Source organism: Lagenorhynchus albirostris, chromosome 15 (assembly GCF_949774975.1).
Source record: "Lagenorhynchus albirostris chromosome 15, mLagAlb1.1, whole genome shotgun sequence".
In the NCBI taxonomy this organism is placed as follows: domain Eukaryota; kingdom Metazoa; phylum Chordata; class Mammalia; order Artiodactyla; family Delphinidae; genus Lagenorhynchus; species Lagenorhynchus albirostris.
This window is the reverse complement of record NC_083109.1, coordinates 79227496-79246771: the sequence shown is the minus strand read 5'-3', so window position 1 is coordinate 79246771 and position 19276 is coordinate 79227496. Positions and strand designations below refer to the sequence as shown.

The 19276-nt window shown below is 47.1% G+C and overlaps 1 protein-coding gene and 1 pseudogene across 2 annotated transcripts in view; one reads left to right on the top strand and one right to left on the bottom strand.

Moving 5' to 3' along the window:
- LOC132506410 (NADPH--cytochrome P450 reductase) overlaps window positions 1-19276 on the bottom strand; it is a 58507-nt gene that overhangs the window by 28722 nt on the left and 10509 nt on the right. The gene's annotated exons all lie outside the window — the stretch shown is intronic.
- On the top strand, window positions 1696-19189 carry LOC132505516 (large ribosomal subunit protein uL6-like; annotated as a pseudogene).

The window sequence follows — 19276 nt, the reverse complement described above, 5'->3', positions numbered from 1 at the left end:
AGACTCTGTCCTATGGAGTCTTTCTTTTGCTGATTTCAGTCTGTTTCCCTCTGCCCTAATAAACCGTGACTGAGAGTAAAACAGCTTTTCTGAGTTCTGCAAGTCCTGGTGAATCACTGAGCCAGGGGGTGGTCTTTGGGACCCCAGCACATCAACCTACTTAGCTCCCTTGAAGGGTGCTCAACTGGTCCTTCCACCACTGAAACCTGGCGGGTATGTAGATATGAGTCAACAAAGACCCGAGGTGAGAGGACCTAAAACCCCAGCAGCGCATTTCTGCCTCTTATCACCGAGGCTGGGCTCGGCTCTGGAGTCGGCATTGTGCCCTGTCACCGAGTGGGTGGCTCTCACTGTAACCAGGCTCCAGACTCGGTCAGGAATGCCTTAGTCACAGCTCTGCAGCTCGGGCAATGGGAGATTACTTCACATCTGACTTCCCTTAGCTGTCACTGCCTCCAGGAAGCCACAGGGTGGGCCCTGCAGCAGAGCACCCTGTCATCCGAGGGCTGGGCATCAGTCCTGCTGACCTGTGCAACCTGCCAGGAACAGGCCATTCAGGACGGCCCTCAAGCCTGGCTCTTGGCTTCGTTATTAATCTGAGGGGCTTTCCTCATGCTGAGTTCCTGAGTCATGTCAGCTTACACCCTTTTGCAATATCTGACGTTAAAGGACAATCTTAATTCTAGTGCCCAGAGAGTACTGTCTATATTTAAGCATTAACTTATAAACACACTGAATATTTATTCAATGTTAGTCACATCTTTCTATCCAACCCTGGCGGTGGCACTGTCATCTGGCCCACAAGCCTACTGCCATGGAGAAGCAGAGGGGAGGGGACCTGTCCCACATGATCTCAGAGCCCGCCTGGAAGCCTGGGGGTTCCGGGCGGGGCTGATGTGCTGACTCCGGAGAGCCCCCAGCTGGTGCCCCTCACATCGCAGCAACGACCGCCCGCTCCCTGTCCGGCCACCTTTCTGATTCAGGCCGCCCGGCCCCCTTACTTTACCGAGGGGTGACTGATGCCCACCAAACGAAATGACTGTTTCTTGACACGCGCGCAGTCGACCACAGCAATCAGAAGAGAAAGCGCAGCCCTGGAGCAGGCGTCTAAGGCGACGGCGCGCAGAGCAAGGGGAGCTGCCTGGCGGCCTTCCCACACACCCGACCCTGCGAGAGGTGCCTAACGGGCTGTTCTCCACACAGTAGCCAGAGGGAGGCTTTGAAAAAGTAAGTCAGACTCTGTCACCTCCCTAATCAAAACCCTCAAATGACTTCATATCATACTCAGCACAAAATCTAACGTCCTTAACGTGGTCGATTAGTCCCACGCGATCTCGCCCCTGGGTACCACTCCCACCCCGATTCTTACTGCTCTCCCCTTTCCTCACACTTCACAGTCACGCTGGCCTCCTTACTACTCCTCAAGCCTCCGGGACTGCTCGTGCCCCAGGGCCTTTGCACATGTTAATACGGCTACCTGGACTCTCTTCTAGTTACCTGCAGGGTTCTCTCCCTTGCTTCATTCAGGTCTCTGCTCAGAGGTCACCATCTCAGAGAGACCTGGCCTCGCTATAGTATCTTGTCATTCTCCCTGCCCTTCCCCACTCATAGCCCTGATCACTACCTGACATTATATTATACGTTTTCCCCACTGGCCATCTCCCTGACTACAGGGTCAACCCACAAGGGCAGATAATGAGCATCAGGTACAGCAACTGAATAGAACTGTTCAATGAATGAGCATCAGATTCTAGAGTAGCTGGGCTGGCAAAGCGTGGCATACAATTATGGAGCGGTTTTAGATTCTGGAAAGCACAACACAGACACGTGATTACAATGCAGTTTGTGAGGCTATGTTCACTCTTCTCCCCTCTCCGTCTCGAACAGCTGACTTGCTGCTTCCTTCAGAATCCCAGGCCTTTCCATTTGAGCTCAGAATCAGGACACCACGAATTCCTGCCCCACTGCAGAGATGACCAGGCGCTGCGCACAGGCAATGTGACTGACCCCCTGCAGCAGGCCCTCACCAGCATGCTGGACACGCCAGCACTCAGACCTGAGGTCTCCACAGACCTGAGAATGTCCCCAGCAGCTTTAACTCTGAGGTCAGACAGACAAAAGCTGAAGAAGGGCAGTGGAAAGGACCCTGGAGAACATCTGATCTACAACCGGGAGTCGGAGGGTCCAACGGGTAAGCAGCTCACCCAAGCGGCAAACTAGAAAGGAGCGCCAGCTTCCCGGGGGAGGGCTGTGCTCACTACCCATTTAAGTGGGGAGACTGAGTGGACACGTGTATCTGTGTCAGAGGCACCTCTGTATCTGGCACATTGTGGGAAGGAAGGATTGGCAGGCTGGCAAGAAGGAAGTCAACCTGGGAGGAAAAACCTTCACCCTATGCTTCCCACTAGGATCGGAGCAGCCTGCATGGGGGCTGAAGCCGAGAGCAAGCTGTTAAACCATCATCGTCACGTTGACGTGCACACAAACACGCCTACCCATCTCTCCAGCCGGCGTCACTGCATCCCTGCCCCAGGACCTTTACATGTGCCCGGCATGCTCCCCCTCTACTTGCTTCCTATTCAGTCTTCAGACCTCGGCTCAACCGTCACTTCCGGGCGTCACACTTTCCTGGCACAGCGCTTGGCACATAATCTAGTGCTCCGTAACTCCCCGTGGAATGAATGAAGGGAGTCAGTGAATTCACTACAACACACAGAATGTAAAATTTGCATGAACCACTATGTGAAGCCTGCAGATTGAAAAGAACTTTGGGACTGGGAGTGTGCCTGTGCGGCAATCCTCCAGGACACAGATTCCCAAACTTTCTCAGCTCATGGAATCCCTGACATTTCAGCGAAATTTTCATGGTATCCCCAGGCCAAGAGAAATACCTAATCGTTCTATTTAGGAGTAGTTAGATCCAAACAACCCCTGAAAACCCAGCTTTGCAAAGACACAAAGTATCAAAAGGAATGTAGAAGATCAAAGGAATGTAGACGATCCCACATTGATACTGAGAATCACCCCAAGCTGCACCAACGGGGACAGATGTGGACTCCCCCTGAGCACCTCTGGGCGCCGGCTGTGGTGCCTCGAGGCACCTCGGTACAGTCTGGGAAACAAGACTCTGTGACATAAAGTCACTCTCTTCTGCTGTGTGAAATATTCTGATGGGAAAATTTTGACCACCCTGCTTGGTGAGTGTCCCTCCATTTCAGGTGTGGTAGGGTGACCATGAGACAGTCTGAGGTCCCCACAGGCCCTCCCAGGAGCCTCTGGGAGCCCTGTGTGATCCTTCTGCCCATTAATCATCCATTCTTTTACACTTAGTGGAAAGGAGGAACGCCAAACACTACAGAGCTCATGGGGCCCAAAGCAGCATTTGTCAGCAACAGAAAACAAACCAACCAACCAACCCAAAAGGGCCGTGAGCAAGTAGAGTACGTTCTTAACTAGACCAGGCTCTTGCCACAGCTCTGCCTCCAGCTGTGCAAATCCCTTACTTGGCAGTAGGCGTTCATGTCCTCATCTGTAAGGTTAGGCACAGAAAAAGGGGGTACATCAAAAGACTAGCCAAGTAGGTCTCGCCCACCCCAAACAGAGCAGGTCTGATTCGATCTTTTATTACAAAGTAGGTCTGTACGTAGGTTTTCACTTTTATCATAAAGACAATGTACATTTGGAAACGGGCATAGATAGATAGATACATAAGATAGGTAGAGAGACAGGGGCTATTCTTCCTGAATTTCACTGATTAGCCAGTTCCCACTGATGCTGAAGGTCAAAGGCAGCCACTCCAGTCCCCAGGCAGCCTGACACCCTGCAGAGCAGGGCAGCAAAATTGCTGGTCGCCCAGGCCAAGAGCATGATGGGAGCTTTGCCAGCTTCTGAAAGGGCAAATGAGGCAAGAACAGAAGGGCTCTTTCTCCATCGGACTGTTTACAACACCGGGGCGTAAAATCATCCTCCAGGAAGTATTTGTGGCTTTGCCTTCGCTGTACGTAACTTCTGGTCAGTAAATGACTGATCAACCAAGCTGGCACTGACGTCACAGTGAGCCGGCCATGGATGCAGCAACAGGAGGGAAGGAAGCCAGCGAGTAAGTCAGTCGGCCCCTTTAGCAAGCACAGAGCCCAGGTGAACAGGCAGCCCAGACGCCCCTGCTGCAGTGGGAGCAGGGCCTGCTCAGTCACAAAACTCGTCCATGGTTCAGTGGCTTTAAGACAGGGGAAACTCCTCAGGGAAACCAAGCCTGCTCTTGCCTAACAGCTCACCCTCCAGGGCCTGAGAGATACTCAGGGGAAAGTGCCTCCCCAAGGCAGCCTGCTGAGAGCACTGCAGCTGGTACACGTTCCCCTCGAGCTACAGTGTCCACCTCGCCAATCACCGGAACCGAGACAAGGCAGTGCGGCTTTCTTTGAGTTTATCCTGTTTAGAAGTCACTCAGCTTCTTGAATCTGCAGGTTTAGGAACTCTTCAGCCATTATTTCTCCAAATACATTCTCAGCCCCACCCTCTTTCTCTTCTCCTTCTGGGACCGCGATGACATACATGTGTTTTGTTATTAGTCCCACAAGTCCCTGAGGATCTGTTCAGTTTTATCAGTCTCGTTTCTCTCTGTGACTCAGACTGGGTAACTTCTATTGTTCTGTCTTCAAGTTCACTGGTGACTCCCTCTGCCGTCTCCATTCTGCCATGGTACCATATACTGAGTTGTGGTTTTCTTTTCTTTTTTTATGTTATAGTATTTTTCAGTTCTAAGATGTCTGTTTGGCTCTTCTTTATATCTTGTATGATTGTCTCTTCTCACTCAAGTTGAGATTTTCCTAGTTCTCACTATGGTGATTTTAAAAACTGTATCCTGAACATTTTGGGTATTATAACACTCTAAATCTTATTTAAATTCTCCCTTTTGTCAGGCCTCTCCCACCATTGCGCTGGTGGGAGATGCAGGGCACCAACTCATTGCTGTGATTTGTAGGCATATCCCAATGGTTTCAACACCGTGGGGGGGCCAGGCATAGGGGAAAATGGAGCTCTGAGGAAGAAGAAGGTCAGATAGTCCAAACAGTCAAAGAAGGGTCACCCAGGGGCCAACCTCTGAGCAGGGTGATGAAAAGTGACCAGGTTCCAACAGTCAGGTAAAGGAGGTAAGAGTTGGGACTTCCCTGGTGGTCCAGTGGTAAAGAATCCACCTTCTAGCGCATGGGACGTGGGTTCAATCCCTCGTCAGGGAACTCAGATTCCACAAGCCGCAGGGCAACTAAGCCCGCGAGCCACAACTACTGAGCTCACATGCCTCAGCGAGAGAGCCCGCGTACCACAAACTACAGAGCCCACACACAACTAGGAAGAAGCTCGTGAGCCACAATGAAAAGATCCCGATGCCGCAATGAAGACCCAATGCAGCCAAAAAAAAAAAAAGAAAAGGAGGTAAGAGTCGTTCCAGACAGAGGAAGCACATGCCAAGGTGTACATGATAAAAGAGCAGTAGTTACAAGAACCTAGTGTGACTCAAGAGTGGCATGAGGAGATGCATGTATGGGTAAAAGGCTGGTGAGGAAGAGAATGGCCTTTAAAAACAAATTAAGACCAGTTTGCAAAGGGCCCAGGAGCCCTCTACGTGTCTAAAGTCTTTGAGCCCTGGTTGGAGATGATGACAGGGCGAGGGTGTGGCATGATTAGAACCATGTCATAGGGTGGTAACCCTGAACAGTGGTCACACCCAAAGGATCAATGCAGACATGGAGCTATGACCAAGGCATCCTAGACTAGAACACTCTCAGGCCAACATTCTATGCAGATGCCCAAATGCCCCAGCTGACGACCTCTCCCCCACTTAACAGGGCTTACGGGTGGGATGTGGAGACGCATGACTGGCACTGTGTCTGATGCAATGACGTGAAAGAGGAAGGCAGCCAGGCGAGCTGGATCTGTGAAAGCATGACTTGGCGAGAAGCAGGCAGAAGACCTAGCATCACTCAGCGCAAATGGAGCTGACAAAGCCCCACAGGCGCTGACCACAGGAACTGCAGCCGGTCGTGGGCAGCCACGTGGGCTTGTTTCTATCAGCCTCTCTGGGGCCCCAGCCACCTGGCCTGAACTCCAAGTGGGGCAAACCCACAGATCCCCTAAGGCAATGTACTCTGGGGCATTCTGAGGGTATAACTTAGTAACCCTACTAAAAGTTAGCACAAGGCAATTTATGGGTACAAGAGACTGCACAGGAGTTCTGTGAGATAATAGAAAAAATATATATATATACACACACATATATATATGTACACACACACACACACACGTCTCTGCCCCCAGTCCCTGGCACAGAGCTCCTAAAACTCTTGTAATTTCCTAAGTGATAAGAGCACTTGGAGCACCTTTTGTTCAAATGCAGCTCTGGGTGGGCTCCTGCACAGGTGCTGGTTACCAGAAAGCCCAAGCCATGAATAGAAGCTTGGAATTTTCAGTCCCTGCCTCCACCCCTTTCTCTAGAGAGGGGAGAGGGGCTGGAAATGGAGTGAATAACTGATCATGACTACATGAGGAGACCTTCCTAAAACCCCAGAAGTGTGGGGCTCAGAGAGCTTCCAGGTTGGTGAGCACATCCATGTGCCGGGAGAGTGACCCTCACACTACAGGGACAGAAACTCCTGGGTTCTGGACCCTCCCAGACCTCACTCTATGTATCTTTTCATCTGGCTGTTCATCTGTGTCCTTCATCATATCCTTCAATAAACTGGTAAACATAAGTGAATGTTTCCCTGAGTTCTGTGAGCTGCTCTAGCAAATTCATCAAACCCGAGTAGCAGGCTGTGGGAATCCACATTTACAGCTGATTGGTCAGAAGCACAGGTGACAACCTGGACCTGTGACTGGCATCTGAAGCGGGGTGTGGGGAGCAGTCTTGAGGGACTGAGCCCTTACCCTGCGTGGTAACGGAGGACAGAGGTTCACACACTCTCCAAGAACTACTTTCTGACAAAAATATGTAGAAAGAAAATGAGCTGTTGTGAGGCGTGGCCCCCCACCTCCATCACTGGGGATGTGTCAACACAAGGCTAGGTGAACTGTGCTTAATGACAGAGCGCCTGCCACCCCAGGGGCCTGGGACACAGACCTGCCAAATTAATGATCATTAAACTGAACCGGCTGATTGGTGACGATGCCAGGAGGAAAAACCCCTAGTCTCTGACCTGAGTTAATACTTCAACACTGATTCCTGGACCTTCTTTCCCTGAGCGTGTTGAAACACACACACAAACACACGCACACACGCGCACACACACACACACACACACACTTCTAGTTCATGTTAAACAAGAGCAGCTATGGAAAGTGAAAGCAGACAATGACGCTGTGACACGTGGTCCGTGGCACATCCTAAGGACTCAGGAAATAGGAAGAGAGACAGGGAGCCACACAGCAGACTCTGAAAAAAGGGGGAAGTGCTAACTCTTCCGATTAAGAAACTGGTCCCAAGAACAGTCCGTGCTTCCCACAGAGCCTGGCTTTCGGCTTTTAAGGAGGAGCATCTTCAGGGGTAAATGAGTCTCTTAGCCTCCAAGCACACGGCCATCATGTCTGTATGATATCTTTTCAAACCCAACTCCCTCTGCACAGACACAAGTGCTGCTCCCTGATGGGACTTCACTGCTCCTTCTGGCCCCAAGAGGAAGGACTTGGTAAACCGGGGCAGGGAAGGAATGCCTGCCTCAGGCCTCCTGGACCAGGCACCTCGACAGCCCTTTGTGCCCTGTGATTCCAGTGATTTCTTTTGTGCCTGTACAGCCTCTAGCGACAGGGGACTCAGCACCTCCCATCCCAGTCTCACCCCACTCAAATGGTTATCTTAAAGGATGAAAGGTCAGGCAGAAGCTGACTGCCCACAGAGCTGCTTTCTCTCTAGAGTTTTCTTTCATTTTTTCCATATATAAATACATTATACACACGCATCTAATACACTCATTAACAAAAGTAGATAAAACGTATTCTACTTTGTAACACAGTTTTTCACGTTGCTAAAGAATCCTTTATAATGACATTTTCTTTGGCTGCCTGATGGTCCACTGATTTGACGTACCATTATGTAATGACTTTCCTATTCTGCGTTTATTAAAATATTTTTGAGCACTTAAATCTATATGGGCAACAGAGAGAAAAGATAAAAACATGGCCCGGCTGTGCAGCAGTGCGCAATCTGGTCAAGGAAGCACAGAAGACACTGCGGTCAAATGTGAGAAATGCTATAAAATCACTGTTTACAAAGTGCTGTGGGGACAGAGGGGAGAAGTGAGGAGCTACTCCAGGGGAACGCGGGCACACTGCACACAGGGATGATTTTGGCAGGGTCGTCTCCAACTTCTCACTCTGAGTAACAGATGCACAGGTGCCCATGTAAGCAGGCACGGGGCCTGGCACTTTTGGGGTGTACATCAATGTCTCAGCCACTCTACATGGAAATTACTATTATCTCCTTATAACGATGACATCAGTACTCAGGTGGGTTTGAGTGGTTTGCCTGAGGTCACACAGCTGGTGAGGGGTGCAGTTTGAATTAAAATGTGTGTCTGTTACTGACGTCCATTCTGATTTCTTCCCTAAATAACATTAAGAAAAGTATCTTTAAACAAAAATCTTTCTCTTAAAAAAAAAAAATCTTTGGGGACTTCCCTGGTGGTCCAGTGGGTAAGACTCTGTGCTCCCAATGCAGGGGCCCGGGTTCGATCCCTGGTCGGGGAACTAGATCCCGCATGCATGCCGCAACTAAGAGTCTGCATGCCACAACTAAAGATCCCGCATGCCCCAGTGAAGATCCCGCGTGTTGCAACTAAGACCCGGCGCAGCCAAAATAAATAAATTTTAGGACTTCCCTGGTGGCGCAGTGGTTAAGAATCCGCCTGCCAGTGCAGGGGACACAGGTTCGAGCCCTGGTCCAGGAAGATCCCACGTTGCCGCGGAGCAACTAAGCCCGTGTGCCACAACTACTGAGCCTGTGCTCTAGAGCCCGCGAGCCACAACTACTGAGCCCGCATGCTACAACTACTGAGCCTGCGCTCTAGAGCCTGTGCTTCTCAACAAGAGAAGCCACCGCAGTGAGAAGCATGTGCACCACAACAAAGACCCAACACAGCCAAAAATAGATAAATAAAATAAATTTTAAAATTAAAAAAAAAAATTAGGGCTTCCTTGGTGGCACAGTGGTTAAGAATCCACCTGCCAATGCAGGGGACACGGGTTCAAGCCCTGGTCTGGGAAGATCCCACAGGCCACGGAGCAACTAAGCCCGTGTGCCACAACTACTGAGCCTGCGCTCTAGAACCTGTGAGCCATAACTACGGAGCCTGTGCTCTAGAGCCCACGAGCCACAACTACTGAGCCTGTGTGCTACAACTACTGAAGCCCGCACACCTAGAGCCCAATATCTGCAACAAGAGAAGCCATCGCAATGAGAAGCCCATGCACTGCAACAAAGAGTAGCCCCCGCTCACCACAACTAGAGAAAGCCCGCGCGCAGCAACTAAGACCCAATGCAGCCAAAAATTAAAAAAAAAAAATTTAAAAAATCCTTAAATTCTCGACTAGATTTGAATTCTTAGAACTCTTGACACATACATTGCTCTCAAATAGATCAATCTCAGGCAGAATGATCAGGAAGAAAAGAAGACATAAATCACCAATATAGGGAATGAAAAAGAGGACATCAATAGATTCTATAGACATTAAAAGGGTAATATGGGAAATTACAAACAGCTTTATGTCAACATTTGATAACTTAGATGAAATGGACAAATTTCTTAGACACAAACTGTCAGAGCTCATTTGAGAAAAATAGATAAGCTGAAGAGCTCTCTAAAAGAATTCAAATTACTAGTTAAAACCTTCACCAAAAGTGAACTCCAGGGGGCTTCCCTGGTGGCGCAGTGGTTGGGGGTCTGCCTGCTGATGCAGGGGGCACGGGTTCGTGCCCCGGTCCGGGAGGATCCCACGTGCCACGGAGCGGCTGGGCCCGTGAGCCGTGGCTGCTGGGCCTGCGCATCCGGAGCCTGTGCTCTGCAACGGGAGAGGCCACAGCAGTGAGAGGCCCGCGTACCGCAAAAAAAAAAAAAAAAAAAAGTGAACTCCAGGAGCAGACAGCTTCACTGGTGAATTAAATTAAACATTTAAGGAAGAAATTATACCAATTCTGTACAAATTCTTTCAGAAAATAGAAGACTTCCCAACTCTTTTATGAGGTATGTATTACTCTGATACCAAAACCAGACAGCAACAGTACAAAACAGAACGCTACAGACCAACACGCTTCGTGAACACAGATGCAAAAATCTAAAATATTAGTCAATCGAATTCAGCAATATGAAAAAGGATACTATGTCATGATCAAATGGAGTTTTCTCCAGGAATACAAGGTTAGTTCAATATCCAAACATCAATGTAATTCACTATATAAACAGGTTTGTAAAAAACCCACCTGATCATCAATGGATGGAGAAATTCAACATCTATTCATGATGAAAAAATTCAGTAAACTAGGAATAATAGGGAACTTCATCAACCTGATAAAGAGTCATGGACATGTTATGATAATAATAGTAGTACCCACTTCACTGGGTTATTGTGAGGATTAAACAAGCTGAACTTGTAAAGGGTTTAGAACAGTGCCTAGCACAGAGTATGTGCTGTAATAAATGTAGCTGTTACTACTATGAAAAATTCTTTGAACAACAAGAAGTAAACAAGAAGAAGTATTAAGTACCCATAGACATGAAAAAGAATGAACTATTGCACGCAGTAACACAGATGAATCTCACAGACGTAACACTGAACAAGGGAAGCTGAACACAGGAGAGTACCTTATTGTAGGATCCCATTTATAGTTGAACTTCAAGAAAAGGCAAAAAGTCTACGGTGATAGAGGTCAGAACAGTAGTTACCTTTCGGTCAAGGGTCATAAGTGGAGGAAGAGGTACAAGGGAAGGTTCTGGCATGCTGGATTATGTGCAGTACCTTATCTGTGGTGGTAGTCACAGGGGAGTTTATCTACGTAAGAATTCATCATCAAAGATCGTACTGTATGTAAGTATATACACTGTATGTAAGTCACACTGCAAGGTAAGTATCCACAATACAACAGCATAGGTACTATGGCCCAATGATGTAAAAATATTCATGTATGTACATACATAAGATGATATGTGAAAGGATTACCAAAATATTATCTCAGGGGTGAGATTTTAATTTTATCCCCCACTTTATTTTTATTTTATTATTATTAGTTTTAAAATAAATAATTTTATTTATTTATTTATTTTTGGCTGTGTTGGATCTTCGTTGCTGTGCGCGGGGCTTTCTCTACTTGTGGCGAGCGGGGGCTACTCTTCATTGCAGTGCGCACGCTTCTCATTGCAGTGGCTTCTCTTGCTGCGGAGCACGGGCTCTAGGCATGTGGGCTTCAGTAGTTGTGGCACATGGGCTCAGTAGTTGTGGCTCAAAGTCTCTAGAGCGCAGGTTCAGTAGTTGTGGGCACACAGGATTAGTTGCTCTGCGGCATGTGGGATCTTCCCGGACCAAGGCTTGAACCCGTGTCCCCTGCATTGGCAGGCGAATTCTCAGCCACTGCTCCACCAGGGAAGCCCCCCATTTTATTTTTAATGTATTACTTGCTTCTTTTAAAATAATGGCTATTTATCTAATCAGAAAAATATTTTTAAAGCTGTTTTCTTATGGGGAAAAAAAAAGGCCCAGATCCTTGGGTCTGGTGACTCTCTTCTTGAACTGTGCCTCTCACTGAGCCCAGCACTGCTTGTACCAGCCCCAAACTGGATGCTTATGTTTTCCATTCCAAGTAATGGAATGCTATGCAACAGTTAAAAAATAGTTACGTGGAGCTAATGGTACTCTCATTGCAAGACTGACAAAATATATTAAATAAAAAAGCAAGTTATATTTTCATTAGGAAACCGTTAATGAAATAAAAGAAAAATTAGGTATTTCTCCAGAAATATGATCCAGGAAGATATATACAATAGTGATTTCCTCTAGGAAACACCTAGAATATGATTGGGGTGTCTAAAGGGACCTTTGCTTCGTCTGTTCTTTATAAGGAGATGGTTGGTATTCATGTGTTACTCCTGAAGTTAAATACATGGGAGCTGGATTTCTTACTGCTGAAGGAGGGAGGTACAAATATGGGAAGAGAGACTGGGGAATGAACGCTGTGGGGCTGGACTGAAACTGCAGATATCAGAATACACAATGGTCTCTTAATAAAGATGGACATAGAAATGCATATGTTTTGTGTGTATTTCCTAGTTTTGTCTGCTGAGAGGGCATAGAAGTAATGATACCCTAGGAGCAAGGAGCCATCTAGCACCCAAATCTTGGTTTCTAAACATCATTCTCCATCCAAAGAAACCAGGGCTCTTTGGAGAGATGGCTGACTGGAGAATAAGGGCAGGAAAAGTAGTGGATGAACCTGGATCACCTTGCTGTGCACCAAAGGGTAAGGAAGGGCTTGAAGAATGACAGGTACATGGCTAAAGAACATAAGTGTCTACATGAGGGGGTTCCCACTGGGAAATCTGGGACAACTTGAGCATTAAAATAAACACCGTCAGCGACAGACTATAACCCAAAGGATAGAAGAATAATGCAAGAGTCAATACTGCTATAAACACATAAATGAATAAATAAACACATCGGTGAGAAAGGAAAGTTCTTCCTTAGAGTAGAATGTGAGCTAACAAATGCAGAAAGAATGAAGGGCTTAGAAAATCACCAGTTGGCAACCACCATAGTAATAACTTTCAGACAAGAATCATGAGTGCTAAAACCTGTGGGTAAAAGTCTGACGAGAAGCTATTGATTCCATCCGAAAAAAACCAGAACTTCCTGGTGGAGAGCCTGGCTAACATCACCATAACCAAGGGATCAAAGTCCAATACTGGGACAAGGACAAAATACCATTTCTGTGATATTCCCTAAAAAACATATAATCTGAATCTTATCATGTGGAAACATCAGACAAATCCACACTGAGGGACATTCTATAAAGAGATGGCCTGACTTTTTGAAAAATGTCAAGGTCATGAAAGATAAAAAAAGACGGAGGAACTGCTCCAGATCAAAGGAAACTGAAAAGTGGTTACAGTTCAGTGCAATCTTGGACCAAGGGAAAAAAAAAAAGATTTTTTTTTTTTTGCTATAAGAGACATTAATGGGAAATCTGAATAACTGCTATGATTAGACAACATAGTATATCAATGTTAATTTCCTGATATTGATTATTATACTATGGCTATGTAAGAAAGTGCCCTTGAATTTTAGAAAAGAAACACTGAAGTACTTAAGAGTAATTCCTATGTCCATATGTACAACTTATTCTCAAAAAGGTCAGGAAAAGACATGATAAAAAGAGAGAGAGACACGCATTGGCGAGGATGTGGAGAAAAGAGAACCCTCGTGCACTGTTGGTGGGAATGTAAACTGGTGCTGCCTCTGTGTAAAACACTACGGAGGTTCCTTAAAAAACTAAAAATAGGACTACCATATGATCCAGCAATCCCACTACTGGGTATTTTCCCAAAGAAAATAAAAACACTAATTTTAAAAAATATATGCACCCCTCTGTTCACTGTAGCATTTTTTACAACAGCCAACATCCGGGAGCAACCTAAGTGCCCATCCATAGATGAATGGATAAAGAAGAGACGGTATATGTATAAAATGGACATTACTCAGCCATCAGAAAGAATGAAATCTTGCCATCTGCAACAACATGGATGGACCTAGAGGACACTGTGCCAAGTGAGATAAGTCAGACAGAGAAACAAGTACCATATGATCTCACTTATATGTGGAATCTAAAAAACAAAACAGAAATTGACTCAGATTCCAAGAACAAACAGGTGGCTGCCAGAGGAGAGGGTGGGTGGAGGCGGGAGGAATGAAATAGCTGAGGGAAATTAAGAGGAGCAAACTTCCAGTTACAAAATTAACTAGTCACGGGGATGAAATGCACAGCATGCGGAACAGAGCCAATAATACTATAATGTCTTTGCATGGTGACAGATGGTAATTAGACTTATCATGATGATCATTTTGTAATGTATAGAAATATTATGTAATGTATAGAATATGTCATGCACCTGGAACTAACATAGACCTATAGGTCAATTACACTTCAATTTTAAAAGACAGAGAGAGAGAGTAAAGAGTATTCAAAAATTCTTTGCACTATTTTTGTAACTTCTCTGTGAATCTGAGACTATTTCAAAATAAAAAAGTTAAAAATAAATACATGTGGGGCTTCCCTCGTGGCACAGTGGTTAAGGATCCGCTTGCCAATGCAGGGGACACGGGTTCGAGCCCTGGTCCGGGAAGATCCCATATGCCGCAGAGCAACTAAGCCCACGAGCCACAAGTACTGAGCCCGCGAGCCATAAGTACTGAGCCCACGTGCCACAACTACTGAAGCCCACACGCCTAGAGCCTGTGCTCTGCAACAAGAGAAGCCACTGCAATGAGAAGCCGGCACACCGCAACAAAGAGTAGCGCCCGCTCGCTCCAACTAGAAAAAGCCCACGCGCAGCAACAAAGACCCAACGCAGACAAAAATAAATAAAATAAATAAATTTAAAAATAAATAAATACATGCTTACTGAAGAAAATATGCTAAATTTAAAACCATAAAGTTAAAGAAAACATAACCCAAACACCTATTTGTTTTTGTCCCACCCATTTTTACGTGTATATTGTAAAATATATTTATTTTTAACATTATTGGTTTTATACTACATATAATCTTGTCCTACTTTTTTCATTTATTAAATTGCGAAGCTTAAAAAATCTCAAATGTTCTTCCAGCCTACGAATATAGAGCACCTTACTGGATATTTTCACTATTGTAAACACCACCACCATAAACAAGATGACTGATATCTTTTCAAGATAAATCTTTGTGCACCTCTGATTATTGAGTTTCTGAATATATCTTAGAAATATTTCCGAATCAAAGGGAATAAATATTTTTAGGATTCTTGACTCACTGTCAAATTATTTTCCAAAAAGCAATTTATTTTCAACGTTTCTCTGCAGCCTTCCCTCTGCAAGACATATTGCTAACCTGGGGAGGTGAGAGTAACTCCACAAAGCACTGCATCCCCAGAAGGCTGGGAGGGAAGCAAGGTAAAAAAACAAAAACTTGGGGACTTCCCTGGTGGTGCAGTGGTTAAGAATCCATCTGCCAATGCAGGGGACACGGTTCGAGCCCTGGTCCGGGAAGACCCCACATGCCGCGGAGCAGCTAAGCCCATGCGCCACAACTACTGAGCCTGTGCTCTAGAGCCCATGTGCCACAACTACTGAAGCCCGTGCACCTAGAGCCTGTGCTCCACAACAAGAGAAGCCACTGCAATGAGAAGCCCGCGCACCGCAACGAAGAGAAGCCCCTGCTCACTGCAACTAGAGAAAGCCCGCGCGCAGCAACGAAGATCCAACACAACCAAAAATAAATAAAATCGATTCTTTAAAAAACGAAAACAAAAAAACCCCTACATATAAGAATCAATAAGCACTCCAGGGAGGCCAGAACACTTGTGCCCCAGAAGGACGGGCAAAGAGAAGAAACTGGAGAGATGGATGTATAGACAAGATGGGCCCTCTTGGGCTTCCCTGGTGGCGCAGTGGTTGAGAGTCCGCCTGCCAATGCAGGGGACACGGGTTCGAGCCCTGGTGTGGGAGGATCCCACATGCCGCGGAGCGACTGGGTCCGTGAGCCACAACTACTGAGCCTGCGCGTCTGGAGCCTGTGCCCTGCAACGGGAGGGGCCGCAGCGGTGACGGGCCTGCGCACCGCAATTAAGAGTAGCTCCCACTTGCCCCGACTGGAGAGAGCCCTCGCCCAGAAACGAAGATCCAACGCAGCCAAAAATAAATTAATTAATTAATTTTAAAAAAAGGAAACTGCCTACGGGTTCCTGTTCTTAAAAAAAAAAAAAAAAAAAAAAAAGATGGGCCTTCTCCACCACGGAAACCATACCCAGTAAAGGAGACCCTCTCTGGTACTAAGTGGGAGAGGTGTGCAGCGGAAGGTGCTGGCCCAGGGTCACAACCACACACCAACCTGGGGACCACAGCCTGGAGACACACTAGTTCCACCTCTCAGCTCTCCTCCTGCTGTGAGTTACTCCTCACCTGCTCCTTAGTCCCCTGAGCCTGCCTCGGTGTGATGGCTGGAGGGGAGACCGTCAAGGCAGAGCAGTGGGTGACTCGGAAAGAAAGAACCAGAGTCCTAGGAAAGCAGTCTGGGTGACTCCCAGAAACTCCTAGATTTCCTTAAGAGTTTAGAGAAATATGGTCTGGAGACACCCAAAGGCTCTGGAGAAACCCGACCTTTACTGAGAGGAAAGCAAGCATCTGGGTTCTGACGTCTAGAGCTCCCAGAGTCTGTCCCATCCCGCCTTTCAGGGAACCTGAGCCATCAGAGGACTCATCCAGAGACCTGCCTCAGGCTGAGCTGCAGTGGAAGGACCACCACCCCTCCCTCCCCCACTGCCCTGCCCCCAGCCCCTGCCAACAGGAGCATGTTGAGTTTCAATTCATCATCTTTCAACCATTCTTGATGGGCTCACCTTGACTTACATCTGGGTCCTTATACCTGATGCAATACAAGTCCTCTAACTAAAGGGATGGAAGGTCGGGGGGTGGACACAGGCCCCAGAAGCTACTGAGAGGAGACAGGAGACGATGCCTGGCAGAGGGCAGGTCAGAAGAGAGCTCGGAAGGTCTGAAATGACTCAAAAAGGCACAGCAACAGATCTTCTGGGCTTTAAGAACACACAGGTTAGGACTTGGAACCCCTGCCAAACCCCAGTGCGCCTCTGTCCGCATTTTTCTACCATCAGCAGACAAGGTCAGCTCAGTCTTTGTCAACTTCCACCGGCCAGAATGGAAAGGTGATGGCCCCTCTATCCAAACTCACCTGTCTGCTCTGGCATGAAGAGTAACCTGTCCTTGTTCCAAACCATCTTAACAGGAAAATAAAACAAAACAAAATAAATAAAAACCTACCTACCTTTATTTATTTATTCCTTCACAATGATAGTATTACATCAAATTTCAAATTTCCAAATGCCTCCATTTAGTATCCCCTAGAGAAAGGGAGTGACTACTTTTTTTTTTTTTGATCATCTGTTGACTCTGGAAATGTGACTCTACTTTTCAGTCATATCATAGGAAACCAAGACCACTTTCCGAAAGTAATATTCGAATTTCAACTAAAAATCATGAGTTTTCTAACTAGAAGTGGTTTCACAGAGAAGGGACCATAACATTGAGGGGAACCAAAGAGCCCCATCTTTTCTTTGATTTCTCTCCAGTCCACTGGATTATAAAACAGAAAACCTGGAGCAGGGGGACATAGTGAAAAGGGTGTGGGACTTGGCAGCAGTTCAGAGAACCGAACTTGGGGACCGGCTTGACCACCACCTTAGCAAATTACTTCTCACTGAGCCTCAGCCAACAAGGTGGGCTTTTAATCCCTGTTTGGCTTTTGCACAAATGATGCTTGTGGAAGCATTCCGCAAAGTATCCCAGAAATATTGATGGTGATGTTGATTTGAAGATAACTGTCCAAAGTGAAATTGCCTTGAGGAGAAACACTCCACTCATATCAAGAGTGGCTCTTCCACGTTCATCACGTAGGTCACGTGCCCAGCACCCTGCCACCTAAACGGGCGAAGACAAACTAGGTCAGGGGATGTCCCCTGCCCTTCTATGGAAAGAGACGAGACACACAGTTACTTCCTTGCCAAAATGAACAGTACAGATTCTGGCCAGTGCAGCTCACGGTTGGGCAGAGGCTGGCTTAGGATGGCTTCTTGATGGGAGAGGGTGCAAAATGGCAGAGATGGGGGCGGGCGGGGGGAGAAGAGGATCCAGAAGGGCCTAAAGGGAAAATGGGGGCACAGGTCTAAAGAAAAATAAAAACGAGTTCAAAATTGCTCTGCCACTTACAGTTCTATGACTTTGGGCAAAACTCAACTTCCCTCAGCTGCCTTCCTATCTAAAATGGAGAATCATCATCACTGATAACTCTGAAAGGGCTACTGGGAGGATAATATGGGTAAAACTGCACAGAATGCATGGTAGGCGCTCAAAGAACCTTGGTGGATGACTCCTCTCTCCCATTCGTATTCTTCAGGGCAGAAGCAGGTTAAAATAAGCCATGTCAGGACTTCCCTGGCGGTCCAGTGGTTAGGACTCCGTGCTCTCACTGCCGAGGGCCTGGGTTCAATCCCTGGTTGGGGAATTAAGATCTCACAAGCTGTGTGGTGTGGCCAAAAAAAAAAAAAAAAAAAAAAGCTGTGTCCTCTCTGCATCTACTGCGGGGATGAAGCCCAGTTTTAGCAGACTATTAACACTCCAGAAAACGTGGACATCACTCTGAAGGGACACACGGTTATTGTGAAGGGCCCCAGGGGCACCCTGTGGAGGGTCTTCAATCACATTAATGTAGAACTCGGCCCCCCTGGAAAGAGAAAGAGGCTCCGGGGTGACGAATGGTGGGGAAACAGAAAGGACCTGGCTATCGTTGGCACTATCCGTAGTCACATACAGAACACGATCACGGGTGTCACACGGGGCTCCCGTTACAAGGTGCGGCCTCTGAACTCTCACTTCCCCGTCCACACTATCATTCAAAAGAATAGTCTTCTCGTTGAAATCCAAATTTTCTTGGGCAAAAAATATATCCGCAGGGTTCGGATGAGGCCAGGCGTTGCTTGTTCACTACCTCAAGCCCAGGAAGATGAGCTAGTTCTTGAAGGAGGTGGCAGTGAACATGTATCAAACTCAGCTGCTTGGACTCACAAGCCACAACAGTTAAAAACAAGGATACCATGGGCTTCCCTGGTGGCGCAGTGGTTGAGAGTCCGCCTGCTGATGCAGGGGACACGGGTTCGTGCCCCGGTCTGGGAAGATCCCACGTGCCGCGGAGCGGCTGCGCCCATGAGCCGTGGCCGCTGAACCTGTGCGTCCAGAGCCTGTGCTCCGCAATGGGAGAGGCCACACAGTGAGAGGCCCGCGTACCACAATCAAAAACCAAAAACCAAAAAAAACAAGGATATCAGAAAAATTTTTGGATGGTATCTATGTTTCTGAAAAAGGAACAGTTCAGCAGACTGATGAATAGGATCTAAGTTATCCAGCTACAGAAACAACAAGTCTGTGTCTAAGCTCAGGCTGCCATAACAAACACCACAGACTATGTAGCTTATAC